The sequence below is a fragment of the Colius striatus genome, chromosome 16 (genome assembly GCF_028858725.1).
Source record: "Colius striatus isolate bColStr4 chromosome 16, bColStr4.1.hap1, whole genome shotgun sequence".
In the NCBI taxonomy this organism is placed as follows: Eukaryota; Metazoa; Chordata; class Aves; order Coliiformes; family Coliidae; genus Colius; species Colius striatus.
In genome coordinates, this window is record NC_084774.1 from 7562830 (window position 1) to 7577371 (window position 14542).

General features: G+C 41.1%; 1 long non-coding RNA gene across 3 annotated transcripts in view; it reads right to left on the reverse strand.

Moving 5' to 3' along the window:
* Window positions 1-508: 508 nt before the first annotated feature.
* Window positions 509-14542, reverse strand: part of LOC133626936 (uncharacterized) — a 71116-nt gene continuing 57082 nt past the window's right edge. For all 3 annotated transcript variants that reach the window (XR_009819847.1, XR_009819845.1, XR_009819846.1), the window contains exons 5-6: window positions 9478-9592; window positions 509-1086 (exon numbers count right to left, since the gene is read on the reverse strand). This is a non-coding gene — a long non-coding RNA (uncharacterized LOC133626936). The remainder of the gene's footprint in view (window positions 1087-9477; window positions 9593-14542) is intronic.

The window sequence follows — 14542 nt, forward strand, 5'->3', positions numbered from 1 at the left end:
CGCTCTCAGAGTTATATTCAAAACATATCCTGATGATATTCGATACTTCCAGACAACCATAATGCAGTGAACAGAATACCAGTAGTCACAAGCGAAATTACAACTGACATTAATATGCCAAAAGTAGTTCCTTATGCTGCAAAAGTCATTGACTAGTATGCAAAAACTAGAGTTCAGTTACAGAAGTACCGAGATACTAGAGCTGCCAGATCGCTCTTTCCCTAGCAGCCAGCTTATTACAAAAGAGGTTTGAATCCCTACTGTATGGAAGCCATCTATATACTGTTTTCAGATGTTCCCACAGGGATTTGATTGAGGGGAGGAGGCCCTCCAGGGGCCCCTGGGGAACGCGAGGCAGTTCATCTGGGGTGCCAACTGATTTGAAGGCAAAGCTTCCAAACCCCCTTGCTTTATTAACATTCCTCACTGAAAGTGGGAAGTTAGGTGTGGCTGGGTAAGGATTCCCAAATAAGCACTCGGTAATGACAGGGCTGTTATGAAGCAGGTATTCTTTAATGCGGTGCCAGATGCTGGGGGGATCCTTCCACCAAACGTGTGTGCCAAAAGACTAAAGTATGCTTTTTTATATATGTCAAAATGTGAACATCCAACACTTTTAGTGGGGTTATTTACTATAAACATGCCTATTTATTTTTACACCTTTACAGTTCATTATGTCACGGTCTTTCACTGCCAAATTGCATCTATTTATCATGTCTGCAGTTGCTGTGGCTGTCGTTTACTTCCTCTAGGGGTCTGATAGTCTTCCTCAGTTATCCACTGGATGAACTCCTGGATTCTGCTCGCTTCAGCACATGCACTCCTTTTGTTGTTATCTTCAAGTGGCTTCACCGCCTGGTTATCTTTCTCTACCCCTTGTTGGTGGCTGTCTCTGCAAAAAGGTCTCCTGGTCCATCGCTACTTATGACTTCTTAGATTAGGGAAGAGTTAATTTGGAGAAGCAGCTAAGGGTCATTAGATTTATTTGTTTTTCAGTCATTCTTCTACAGGTGGAGCATATGGTCACCATGAAAGTCGGTAGTTTTAAACATTTGTTCACTTGGTAATGCTCATTTAGCAGCTTCACTGTAATGGAAATAAGGAAAAAAGTTAAAAGTGGCAAAAGGAACAAAAGTAGGCACAGAAGGAACAATTAAAATCAATGGCTATTAGGGAAATAAAGGACAAGGACAAGTGCAGAGTCCTGCATCTGGGAAGGAACAACCCCTTGCACCAGTACAGGCCAGGGGTTGAACTGCTGAAGAGCAGCTCTGCAGAGAGAGACCTGGGAGTCCTGACTGATAATAACCTAAACATGAGCAGCAATGTGCCCTTGTGGCCAAGAAGCCAGTGGCATCCTGGGATGCATCAAGAAGAGTGTAGCCAGCAGGTCAAGGGAGGTTCTTCTTCCCCTCTACTCTGCCCTGGTGAGGCCTCATCTGGAGTCCTGTGTCCAGTTCTGGGCTCCCCAGCTCAAGAGGGACAGAGAACTGCTGGAGAGAGGCCAGCGCAGGGCCACCAAGATGCTGAGGGGACTGGAACATCTTTCATACGAGGAAAGGCTGCGGGAACTGAGGCTGTTTAGTCTAGAAAAAAGAAGACTGAGGAGAGATCTTATTAATGTGTCAGGAGACTGGGACATCCCTTTTTTCTATTGTAGCTAGCAACAGGACAAGGGATAATGGGATGAAGCTGGAACACAAAAAGTCTCCTTTAAATACAAGAAAAACCTATTTCACTGTGAGGGTGAGGGAGCAGTGGAACAGGCTGCCCGGATTGGTTGTGGCATCTCCTTCCTTGGAGGTCTCCAAGACCTGTCTGTACATGTTCATATGCAACCTGATCTAGGTTGTCCTGCTTCTGCAGGGGGTGTTGGACTAGATGATCTCTAAAGGTCCCTTCCAACCCCTGCCATTCTGTGATTCTATGAAAGGGGAAAAAGTTACGAAATGGGGACAGAAACTAGAATGGATATAGAAAGAAAAAAAGATGATGAAAGGCAAGGGAAAAAGGAAAAAAATAGAGCAAAGACCCCCCAGAGATTTCCTCTCTGTCTCAGGTTTACAGTGTGTAAAGCATGGGGTGGAAAGAGGCAGCCTGCCGGGAAAGGATGATATTCCTCTTGTAGCAATGATTTAAACTTGGCTTTCCCAGAGTATAGAGAGAAAAAATAAATGCCTACCTAAACCATACAGGGAAATACTTTGTTAAATGCAAAACTATCAAGAATTGTGTGCTTCAACCCCTCGCACCACACATGCACCAGCAACCGACGGCACACCTGTGTGCTTCAAGCATGTGCCCGTATGCGCTCCTGTGCGACTTGATCTAGGTGGACCTGCTTCTGCAGGGGGGTTGGACTAGATCATCTCTAAGGTCCCTTCCAACCCCTACCATTCTGAAAAAAAGAGACTGCTGCCAAACAGCCTCTGAGTGGCTGAAGTTTTGATCTAACCCGAAAGTAATGCAATTCCAATGTTGTTCTCATTCACAATTTATGGGGTAGCACTAATTGAGCCTTACTGAAATTGATCTCTCAACTTCGTAATTTAGATAAGTCCTCCCACTTCCTTTTCCGTAGCTTTGGTCACCTGACAACCATCTATCCTAGGATAGTAACTTGGAGCCTTGTAGCTTTTAAAAGGTAATTCTTCATCACACACAAATGTATGTGTATATATTGTACTTTGTGTTACATACACAGACTGCAGGAAATGTTGGTGAGCTATTCTCCTAATCACAAGGAGAAACCTGGTTTCTCTTGTTTGGAGATGGAGGTAACTTTGAATTGGGTCTATTTGATTTTGTTATTTGTCTGTTGTTCTGGGTTTTTTTTACCTGGTTTATATTTGTCTGGTGTCTTTAACTCCAGCCATGACCATCTGAAGAATAAGCACAGTCTCTTTCTGTTTTATCATATGCATATAAAATTACAAGCAGGACTCTCCAAAGCAGAGCTAAGCAAGACACAGTTAACAATAGCTACAGAGAGACACAAATAACAGATCATTGTTATCGACAGTAATCTTAGTTAACCGGGCTGAAATCTTTCTTTCTGTAGGAGCTTCTGGTGATACCAGGAGTCAGCTACCTTTTAACATTTGCTGCCATTGCCTCCATCTCTGTAACAAACAATTAAAAGTCCACATTTCAATAGAGATGCTGTTAAATTTACACACATTCCTTTTTCTTTAGCGTGGTGGTTGGGTTTTTTCTATTTTGTTTTGTTTCCCTCGAAAGAAAGGTCCCAATACATCACTTGCCATCATGTGCTACAGGGTTAAAAATCTGGAAAGCGGTGAACTTTTGGTTATCAGAAAGGTAGGAGCATCATCTTATACTCACCTGCAACATCTTCCCTAAAACAGTGAGGTTCTTTTCTGGTTCAATATTATTCTACTAGTTGGTAATCTCTCACAAACCCTCGTATAAACACATTTTACACCTAGTTCTCTCAGCATTTAGCTCCTTTCAGGATGGATGACGTCTAATGAGCTTCCAGGAACCACACAGGCCATTATCCAACCAAAACCGGATCTGCAGGTGAATGAACGGCGTAGACCCTCTCAGACAAAGCTACTGCTATCTAAATTCTGGATCTCCTCTTACAAAAGTCTGCATAGCACTGTTATTATTGGGTAACGCTCAGCAGAGCAACAGCATATGAAAGAGCACTGATATATTTACAGTCACTTCAGACGATTCATCTCCCTGTCCTGCTTCCAAAAGCGTTCATAGCGTTGTGTTTAGTGACTAAAAAGTCATGGGGGAAAAAAAAAGAACCCTTCACGCCCTAACAAAGGAGTGAACTAGTTTACACCGATGGACTTTCATTGGTAATGAATGCTGTTCTGTCAGAATGACCAGTGCAAAAGTCCCTTCAAATGCAATTTCAGTGTGACAGGTACAGCACTTAGCCCAGGATCCTCTCTACAGCTTGTCACCTGTTTGAGACAGTGTACTTCCCTCGACGAGCTCATTCATATGACCTGACACACTGCTGCAATGCAGAAATTTGTAATAGAAATATTAAGGTTGAAATGCATAAATTACACAGAGAAACATATCTATGAAAGCACCAGAAGGAATTACGAAAAAAGAAGCGACAAAAGAATGGCGTGACCTGACAGCACCAGCAGGTCATTGAGATCATAGTCAGTCTTGAAACAGTTAGACTGGGAAAATAAAGGACAGCCTAAAATTCATGGAATGGGCTGACAATCAGCAACATTGCTTAACGATTCATGGACTTGGGTCCCTGAAAGGTACAAAAGGTACTTCCAAAATGAGCACAAAATGATCATAAAAAGAAACCACGAAACATGACGATGACTCCAAATTTGGCATCCTTTGTCCTCTGTTTCACCACAAAGAATCTCGGTTGAACTAGCCAGGCATACACACCTTGACCATTATTAAAATGTGTGTATGGAAAACAAAGATGAAAGACTGTCTAGATGAAATCTATAGAAGAATAATAGTGAGCAACTGAAATTGGCTTTGTTTAGAATAAAAACTGCCTTCCTCTCTACACAGTCTCACATTTAGCTTTTCTATATTCATTTTCCACCACCAGCTGATTATTTTAAAATGTCACCAAAATCTAATAGAGCGTGGTTGCAGAAGAACCTCAAAGACAGCGAGCTATTTGAGGAAGCGAGGACACAGCAAGCTTGAAATAGTTTGCCTTTTTGAGGCAATACTTCTTCCCTGCTTTTGCCCAGAGGAAGAGACTTGGCACACTTAGAATTTCTGCTATTACACCAATAACTTATTTCACCATTCACAAAGAAGAAATAACTGTTAAAACAAGTAGGTTTCTCCAAATTAGCAGAGTATGAAATTACAGGAAATGTCCTAAACAATTCTGTATGAGGACACATGCACAGCTGTGCTAATATGAGCAACCTGAACAATGACAAGGCCAAGAAAATGAATATTTCCGTTTACCTGAATATGTGAGGCTTTGAAACCAGATTTCATCTGCCAAATACAAACTGCAGATGAAAACGTCCTGCAGATTTCATGGCTTTTCAGAATGCCACTGGTTTAAACTGAATGAAAACAAAAATGCCTGAACCATCTGTAGAATCCTTTGCAATAGTCAGTGTTGTTATTGTTAATACCAACAGCAACGGTTTAAAAATTGCGGGGTATTTGGTACTAGTGACCTGTTCTTTCTCCATGTAGCCAACGAGACATGCCAATGGTTATTCTGCTAAACACAGAGGATAAACTACCGCAGTATCGTGCATTACAAAGTTGTTTGCTAACAACAACAACAAAAAAAAACCCAACAAAAAAATCCAAATGGAAACATTCCAGTATTTTCGTCATAAAAGTCAAGATTAGATAGTACAAAAGGGCTGACAGTGATGTACTGGGGTGGGACTTAGGATACCAGATTACTTACGGCACCTACCTTGCTGGTTTCCCCAGCTATAGAGATACTGTTCACTTCAGATACTAGCTTTAAGGGTTCGAGGTAAGCTGACAACGTTGTGATGGTCTTGCTACGAAATTATTATCTTCCATGGACAAATAATGGACGGTATCAAAGCCATAATATCTGCCAATAAAAATATCCTACCCACGGTTCCTTCCTCTCTTCTGCAGTTAGAAGTGTCTTTGGACTTTCAAAACTAAATTCCCTCCAAAATAATGATTCTGCTGTTGAACTTACAGCCAAAAACGACAGCATCTACCGTTCTCTTATGCTGGAAAGCACTTGCCTTGTGGTACAGCTAAAAAGTTTCATTAGCCTCATCCAAAAAAAACCAGCAAACAAGGCAGCTTCTTTAATGCTTTGATGGGTTTTTTTTTAACTTGTAATGATACACACTTCTCAAATATGGGCTGATCTATCGCCTTGGAAATAACCCTCAGAAAATACCTTGCTTTGATTGTTGTGTTTCTTGCTTGCCGACCTCTCCCCAAATGTCATTTATTCGCCTTACTCCAGGTCAGACTCACAGATTCGGTCTAGTTTGTGAAATATATGCATTAATACTCTATTTTAGCCATAGTCACGCATTCCAAACCCATCGGCTGCTTTATTGCTGGAAGAACTCAAAACAATCACAGGACAGCCTCAAAGCTAAGTACGATGTGACAATGGTAGTCAGAAATGTCTTCAGTCTGATCTGAAACTGAGAAACGTCCTGTGGCTGTGAGTAAATATGAGCTACAGAGGCAGTACTTGTATACAGTCCTAGATTCTGCAGAACAGGTTTGATTAGTTTATGTAAATGCTATGCCTGTGACTGGGGAAAAAACCTTCTGAAAACCACGATACAGTGTTTGTAGTCCAGTATACTGTGAGCATGACCTGTTCCTCTGTAGTCATAAGTTCCAAAGAATTCTTTTCCAGAGACAGCTTCAGACAGAATTGTCCAAATGCACAATGAATATCTAGCCTTTCTAAACCTCTGAGTGCCTGTCTGGCTGCCTCTGATGCAAGAAAACAGAATAAGGAAAAGGACAGAGATGTACAGTAGAGCTGTGGAGAGCACCCAATAGAAAAAGGACTCCTGGTGTGACAGGAGGTGTGGATGGTAACCGCTTTTTCTGACAGAGGCAGCATCTATCCCCATAGTAGTTGCCATCCCTCACAGCAGGGTGTATCCCGCTTGGCAGCGGTAACAACTGTTGGGACTTTCCAGCACTCCGGACACACACCCAAAAACCTGGCACCTCACTGACTTCTCATCAGCTTCTGGCCTTCGTGGTTTCCTACTTTGCCAGCTGCTAGAGCTGGATCTGAAGCCCAGCTCTCAACAGTTGACTGCCAAAGGATCTGACGCTACCTGAAACATCCTAGTTATGCATAGCCCCACTGTATAGCACTACATGATTTTCTGCTAAAAGGAGAAAACGTCTCTGAGTCAAAGGATTTATGGACAGAGTAGTTCCAGGCACAGTTCTGCTTTAAATTCTTAGGACAAATTCAGCATTGCCAAAATACCAATGCTATTCTAGTGGTGCCGTTGCTGTAGCGGTCCAAAGTTACACAACAAATACCATTTGCAGGGTGAAACGGTCGCTTATTAGGCTAGCAGATGCAACTGGAAAACATGGAACAGCTACAGGCATGTGGTCTTACACTAGGTCTTGTTTTAGAAAAAGATGATGATAATTTCCTCAAACTTCATTCTCATCTTCCTCAGTTCTACTCTTCTTGCGCTTTAATGAGTACTAAAACATCATTCTGGCTCAGTTTTCTCCATCTTTGACTTAACTCCCTAGATTCCCTGACTTCCGTGATCTTTTTCCTCTTATATAGGAATTTTTCTTCCGTGAGAAAAACACCAGAAAGTGTGGTTTTCTTCTTCCCCTTAGCTGTACTCCTGCTGCCTAACTTTCCATCTGATTTCTCTATTTCTCTTTTGTCTCAAATGTATGAATTTTTCATCTTCCCCACTTCTGTTGTGATCTATCCCATTTCCCAACCTTCTTATTTCCGCTCCTCAGTCTTTCACACCTGTTCGGCTTCTTTCTATTCTCTTCCTTCTCAAACAATTGATTCCACTTTCCAACTATTGCAGGACTTTCCTTGTGGGTATCAGTTCACCGAGCATGCTATTTGCAATTCTCTCACAAGTTCGTTTTGCACATTCCAATCCTATCCTTTCTTATTATGGATTCCACCCATTGCATTTTTGTGCAGGCTCTCTTTACGAGATTTCAAATACGCTCGAAAAGAGACTAAAAAGTCTGAAATTTTGAGGATTATACTTGTAACACATGACAGTGTAGAGGAATACAAAGCATGGAACGATAAAGTGTAGCAAAGCCATGGGTACCTTTTAATCCTGGCAATGTAAGAACTGGTGGCTCTTGAGTGAAGAAAGGAAATATTTAGACCTTATTTGCACAACTCATAATTAGCTTGTGAAACTCATTGCTCTAAGGTACAAAAACCCAAAGAACTTTAATAGATTCTAAAAAGGAGGCAGCTTTTCTCTGCCCAAGGTAAAATACATGGTTAGTTTCACGTCATTCATGTAAATGCCTACTTTTGGAGAAGAAATACCCAAGTGACTGAATGCAGGACAGATTCTCTGTTCACAAAGACTGCTGTGGGGGCTTCCTGGTAAGTCTCGTGGGTTGCCCTATATTGGCAGAAACAAGAATATCAATTGATGCAATACTGGACACAGAGCACTAACGTTACTCTGTTTCTATTAGAAACATCCTATTATTTCTCTGAAATGAGTGGTTATTAAGATGTACAAGACACTCAAGAAGTCTGCAGGCTTCTGTGTCGTATCAGTCACAAACTTGGTTACTCATCACCGTAGGACACAACGCAAAGTCCATTCACTGCAGGTAAGTCAGTTGCAGCAATAAAGCAACGGCAAGACAATCGAGACTGGATCAACACTGGATGCAGAATATTTAAATGTCACTAGTAAGGCTCGCTCTACATGGTATGGTTCAGTGTCAAGTACCGAGAGTGTGCGACAAGGGGAAAAGGTGTTACTGTCACAGCTTTGACATAAAAATAAATTCCCCGAGGATAACTCAACTCCACACGTACGTGTTCTCTGACACATATGTGTATTCAGTCCATCCTTCATCTCCATGGAAACAATTATTAACATTTTTACAACCTACCAAGAGGGCCTAGCTGAGCACTTTTCTTCACAGCCAACATTCTTTATTTGATGCTTCACTTCAGGGTCTTTAGTCAAAGAATAAAGCGCTTAAGACCACGACTCCTCATCCAGCCCCTTCTTTCTATAACCACGCTTCACCTTTTTCAAAAATCATCGTCATATCTCTGCAGTTACCTCTTTTTTAGACTGATCCAACTTGATTCTTCTATTTTTTCTAAGCTCTCCATTCTCAGTATTCTTCACACCATCCCGGGACTAAAATAGGACCTCAACTGAAGTTTGACTAGGAACAGAAAGAGCGTATTTAACGCCAAAGATCCGAGGCAGCTTTTAATGGCGCTTCAGTCTCTGTGCCCTACCAGTTTGACAGTGGTCCATTGAAACAATGCACCTTTTGGTTTTTTTACAAGTTACGCAGTTAACTAACAGAAAAATTGTGTAATCAAGGTTTCAAAGCGTGCTTATGAAAATAGCATGTGGGATCTTGTTGCAAATCAAATCGGCACATATGAGAGCCGATGCTTCATACTTCTCTGGAGTACTGATGTGTCACGGATAAAAAATGAGACGGGCTTGGCTGACTTCTCTGAAACTCTGTGCTAGCTGCTAATCATCTACTAGATGCTAACGAGTTTATCCATTTCAGTATTTTCCAGGAACTGTCATCACACCAGGTGTTGTCAACTGTAATTTCTCAGTGGTTTCTCATGCCTATTGCCCCATTTTATAAATATTGCGCTTTCCCATTTCTGACTCTTTGGCCCTTGAGGTTCTTCAAGGTAAGAACTGAGATTGCTTCAGTTTCTTCTCCTTGTTACAGATAAGTGAGATGAAGTAATAATAAAATGAGATAAAATACCTTATACGAATCCGTTTAACTGTAAGGAAATGGAAGTTCCTGTATGGAGGGCGGCGGGTCGTGGGGCAGCGTGGCAGGCGGCTAGGGGAGATCCAATGATGAAACTGTTAATGGGCTGACACCAAAAATTAAGAATTAGTCTGAGAAAAAGGAGTATCGTCAGGCTAAGCTAACAAATTCATTTTCTTCACATCTATAAAATATAAGTATTTTAACATTTATTGCTGTGTCTTTACAGTCAGAAACTTGAGTAAATTCTGTAGAAGCACAACTCAAGAATCCTAATTTGTACCTATTGCAAAATGAGTGCTTTATTTTATGAGGGTGAAGTTTCTCTTTATGCAGGGAGAACTACCACTTGAGATCTACTCTTCAAAGTGGACTCAGCATTCAGGGGTTTGTCAGTATCTTATGATACGTGTACAGCATTAATACCATTAGTACAATTCACAGAGGCTCTAAGGAGAGGCTGACACAAAGCCATTACTGTGGTGATCCCAAAAAACAGGACTAACAAGGTAAAGTTTGGGGTTTTTTTCTAGACTTAGGAGTACACTCATAGGGAGGAAACCCTATGAATTTTACCCTGAATATACACTTTTATTGCATGAATACTCAACTGTGGATCATATTGGGAAATTATATTAATTCATACTGACTCAAAAAGTCTCCCTTCCCCAGTGACGCATTGTTGTATGTGAGATTCTGGATTCCAGGTATGCAATTAAATGGTCTACTTTTCTAAGCATCTCAGTCAACCCTCTGGATAAACAGCCTGAATTGCATAAGTGTAATGCATTAAAACCCATGAGCTAATATATGGTCACTAGGAAGTTTACATGCCCACTGGTATGACTTACCTGCCTCACCCACCTAATGTGCATTATAATTGGTCTGAACGTAAGGAGAGGCATAAAGTTTTCCCTATAAATGCTGCAACGCAACCAGTGCCTGAAATCTTATCATATAGGCCTACAGTTGCCCACAGAAATACCGAGTCCAAGGCCCAGAGGAGCAAGGAAGCATGGCTGGTAAGTAGGAACAAAAAATAAATTGCACTTTCTTAGTGCACCCAATTGAATGTTGTGCCATGGGTTAGCACTCTCTGTGGGGTTACGTTTTGTAAAGGGCTTTGACTTGTTGGAGTATACTACGTTTTGAGATTATGAATAGGTTGTTTAAGCATTTTTCTTTCCTGAATTTTCCAAGACACGAAGAAGGAAAAGAAGGTAATATGTGCATTACCGTACCAGAGACAGAATTGCAAACAGAGCAGGAGAAGTTATGACAAAATGCAAACTATCTTTTAGCACAAAACAATGAATCAGAGAATAGCTCCGGTATGATTCTTGTCTTAAAGGGAATATTTGTGCCAAGAATAGCCTACAGGCTAGATTCCTTTTTTAGATTCAGAGTCGACAAACTGCAAGGCCATTTTATTTAATTGTTAAAATCAGTGTGAAAGCCAAAGGCACTTTAAAATACCAACATAATCGAGTAGATGTCCAGCAGCGAGGTCTTAGGAGGAAAGACGTGCCATCAATACACTTACGTTCTCACTTAGGCCTGACTTGCTGGGAATTCTTTATAAAGAGTCTCGAGTGCAAATTATGTCACTTTACCTCTCCTAGACACAGAGCTCTTGCTGTGCTGGCTTTATGTGACATAGACTTGAAAAGCTCAGAAAATTAATAAAAAACGAGAATCCACAGAGCAGAGACTTGAGCACAGAAACTACAGACACTGCTTTCCCCTCAGGGAGGTTATAAGAGGCATGACTAGCCCATACTCACGGAAGTGATTTCACAAACTCTTAGGAGCCAAGTGTTCTCCCATATACTATTATTTGTAATAATTCATGTTACTGTCCTCATCTACTTTTGCTAGTATCCCTCAGCAGTATCTACTGCTCTCCTGGCCTGATGATGCTTCGTTCATAAGTGCCTCAATGCATCTGCTAAGTACAATACTATCTAAATGTTTACCTATTTAAGAGCACAACACGGGCTTGCAGGGAATCAGATGCATGTGATGGGTGTAAGGCTACAGATTCCCTCACAAATCCCCTCCACTGAGCAGAGCTTGAATAAATCACAAAACAAAACCTGGTAGGTCAATCTGAAGGACCGGGCCGAGTAGAAGAATCCTGCATTTTAACAAAATAATTACACTGTAAAAAACCCTTCATCTACAGCAATAGGGGGGAAAAAAACCCAACACCACCCAATTATTTCTGCATTGTAACACTTCCTTTTAAGCAACGATTTACCACTAACTTAGTTAAGACATTTTAGCAAGGTGATCCCAAAAACACTTCCTCTTTAAGTGTCATACAGCAGTCTATCTTTCTTAACCTCAATCTTCTCATCTCACAAAAAGCAAGAGGCAATAGCAGCATTTAATGAACAAACCGGTATTTGCTGATCACGGTCAGCGTTTGCTTGTGAAATACCTAGGGTTAAAGAAACATCCGAGCTGAAGTTCAGCTGGAGATGCTAAAAGTGCCTGAAGGTGCTCCTCACGGTACCGTGTGCACTTTCAATGTAAAAAACCATGAGAGTCTGCATGCAGGTGTGTTTGCCCGTCACTGCACCTAAAAAGATCCTATAAATCTTAGCATAGCATCTTTTTGTTTGCTTTGGGGTTGTTTAAGGATTTTGACAGTCTGCAGCACCGAACTGCTAAGAGGTATTCCTTGCTAATGAGTGTGCAGCAGTAGCTGGAAATTAAAACTTCCAAATAATGTCTTTACTCCAGTGGAAGAGATGTGTATGTGTGTTAAGTGGGAGAGGAAGGGAAATACATTTAAGTATAATAGATTACAAATAACAGGTTGTGTGTGACTAAGTGGGAGCTGTTCGAGGAGTCTAGTGTTAGGTTCATTTCAATCTGTGCACTCTGTTTGGCTTATTCCTGCATACTGGTCCCATGGTGGTTTTTTGGAATTCACATACTACTACATGTCAGTCTCCCTTCTGGAATGAGCCATCTCATCTGGAATGAGGCAAGATCCCAAGAGAAGACCTGAGACCAGCTAACGGGGTAACCTACTTTACATAGACAACATGGGAGCTGACTGTGCCAAGTTAGGCTACCCCTTCAGTCTGGCTATTGGAGAACTTCAGGAAGGCTTCAGGCTACATCAGGCTGTGGGCTGCCATTCAAAATGCCCCTGCTATTTGTGGCACTGTGAGCAGCAGATGAAGGCAGAAAGTAAGGAGTATGCATTGGACAACACACAGGGCCCAGAAGAGATCTCACTCAAATGCTTTTCCACGTGGACTTGATCAATCTACATGGGGAGGTTCTAGTTCCAAAGAACACTGATGTGAGTCAGCCCATACAACTGTTTCAGGGCCCCAGGTCTCTCTCTAGTGTGATCTGCAAATACTGTATAGCTGCAGAAAACAGCAGGAGTGGGTTTCGCTGATGAAATTCCTTGCTTATTTATCCAGAGAATGTGAAGGGAGACAGAGCAGAGAATGTTCCAAACTCCTCAGGGCACTGAGGCAGTCCTCAGTGACATGGCCATACAGTTATAGTGTGGGGCTTTAAGAGTATGTTCTGAGCTGTGCTCAGAAAGAATAAAGGAGCAGACAGGCTATTCTAGAGACCGATTTCCCATCCTGAATTCAAGTGCCACTGCAGATTCATTACAGAGTTGCTGGAGAATGGCAATGCGAAGAAGGAGAGAAAGTAATACTATGGGGAAATAGCTTACTACAAAAGATGTCCTTCAATGTTCAGTGCTGAACTCTGCCTCTTATATATTCATTTTTTAAGACAGATACTGGAGTGAGGGAAGAAATCTGGGTATCCCTTGGAAAGGATGTAATGAGTTATACGACCGAAACGGTTTGCAAAAGATGACTCTGATATAGCTTACTCTGGGTATGCGAAACAAAATACTAAGACGGCTTTCATCTTCTGAGACCTTCTTTTCTGGTCTTTGCTTGCTATCCACCAGAGTTTCAAGCATCTGCCTGTGCAATCCTTACATTTACAGCCACCGTAAATACAACCCAGCTTACGCGAAGCTGCCTGGGTCAGATGCATTCTGCTTGACTAGTATTCTGACTAATGTTAATATTTCTCATTAATTCAACTCTCATTTTTGACCTTTGCCCAGAATCTTTAATTCAAAGGTCCGGTATGCATCATTCATCTGTTTCACAAACAAAACACAAGAGGCCTGCAAGGCAGCTTAGTTAGAAATAAACACCAGAAGCTGACGCAATAAACATGCAACAAACATCACTCATTCTCCTTGCCATATTGTCTTCCAGAATAAACGGTCTGTATTTGTTTTTTGGAAGATGCTGTTTATAACTATACTACCATACCATCAAATAGTGATACCAATTATGCTGTTAAGCTATACGACAATGATATCCAATACACATCACCGTCACACAAAAAAGTGAAATGTGTAATTTAATAAGGATCGGCAGCTATTTTGTAAATACCTAATTGACTTTTTTGTTCTTCTTTCAACACTAACTAATATTTCTATTAAAAGGAAACAATTTGCTACGTATCCAAGGATAGGCTGAAATCTTAAAACTAAATTTATTCTGAAAACCATTAGTGTGTCATTCAGAGAATTTAAAAATTATGGGTAGAAGAGCGCTGCTTATCTTCTGAAAACTCTGAAGTTTGGACTTAACATTTTAAAATCAAATTCTAAGAAATCTTAAATTTAAGAATTAAAACCCTATAATTTTAAAATCACAATTGGGCTTTGCACATGATAAAGCTATGGTTCTTCTTAAGAGTAAATCTTATTAACGAACAGAGATTCAAAGCAGCAGTCTGAATAAGGCCCAGTTAAAAACTGTTCCATCTACTAACGCTTGTTCATAGAAATATGAATAAAATGTGTCTGCATATGAAATGAGTAGAGGAAGTTCCAATTCTCGATTTTCCAAACATGTTCCAAACCTGAAAATGTAACAATTTGAGTGGCCGAATACTGAGCCCAACTAATTAGAACTCTGCATCTGGGAAGGCGTACATCTGTGTCCAGTCCAGCATAATGGGTATCGCTCAGAGGCACCCTTAAGAC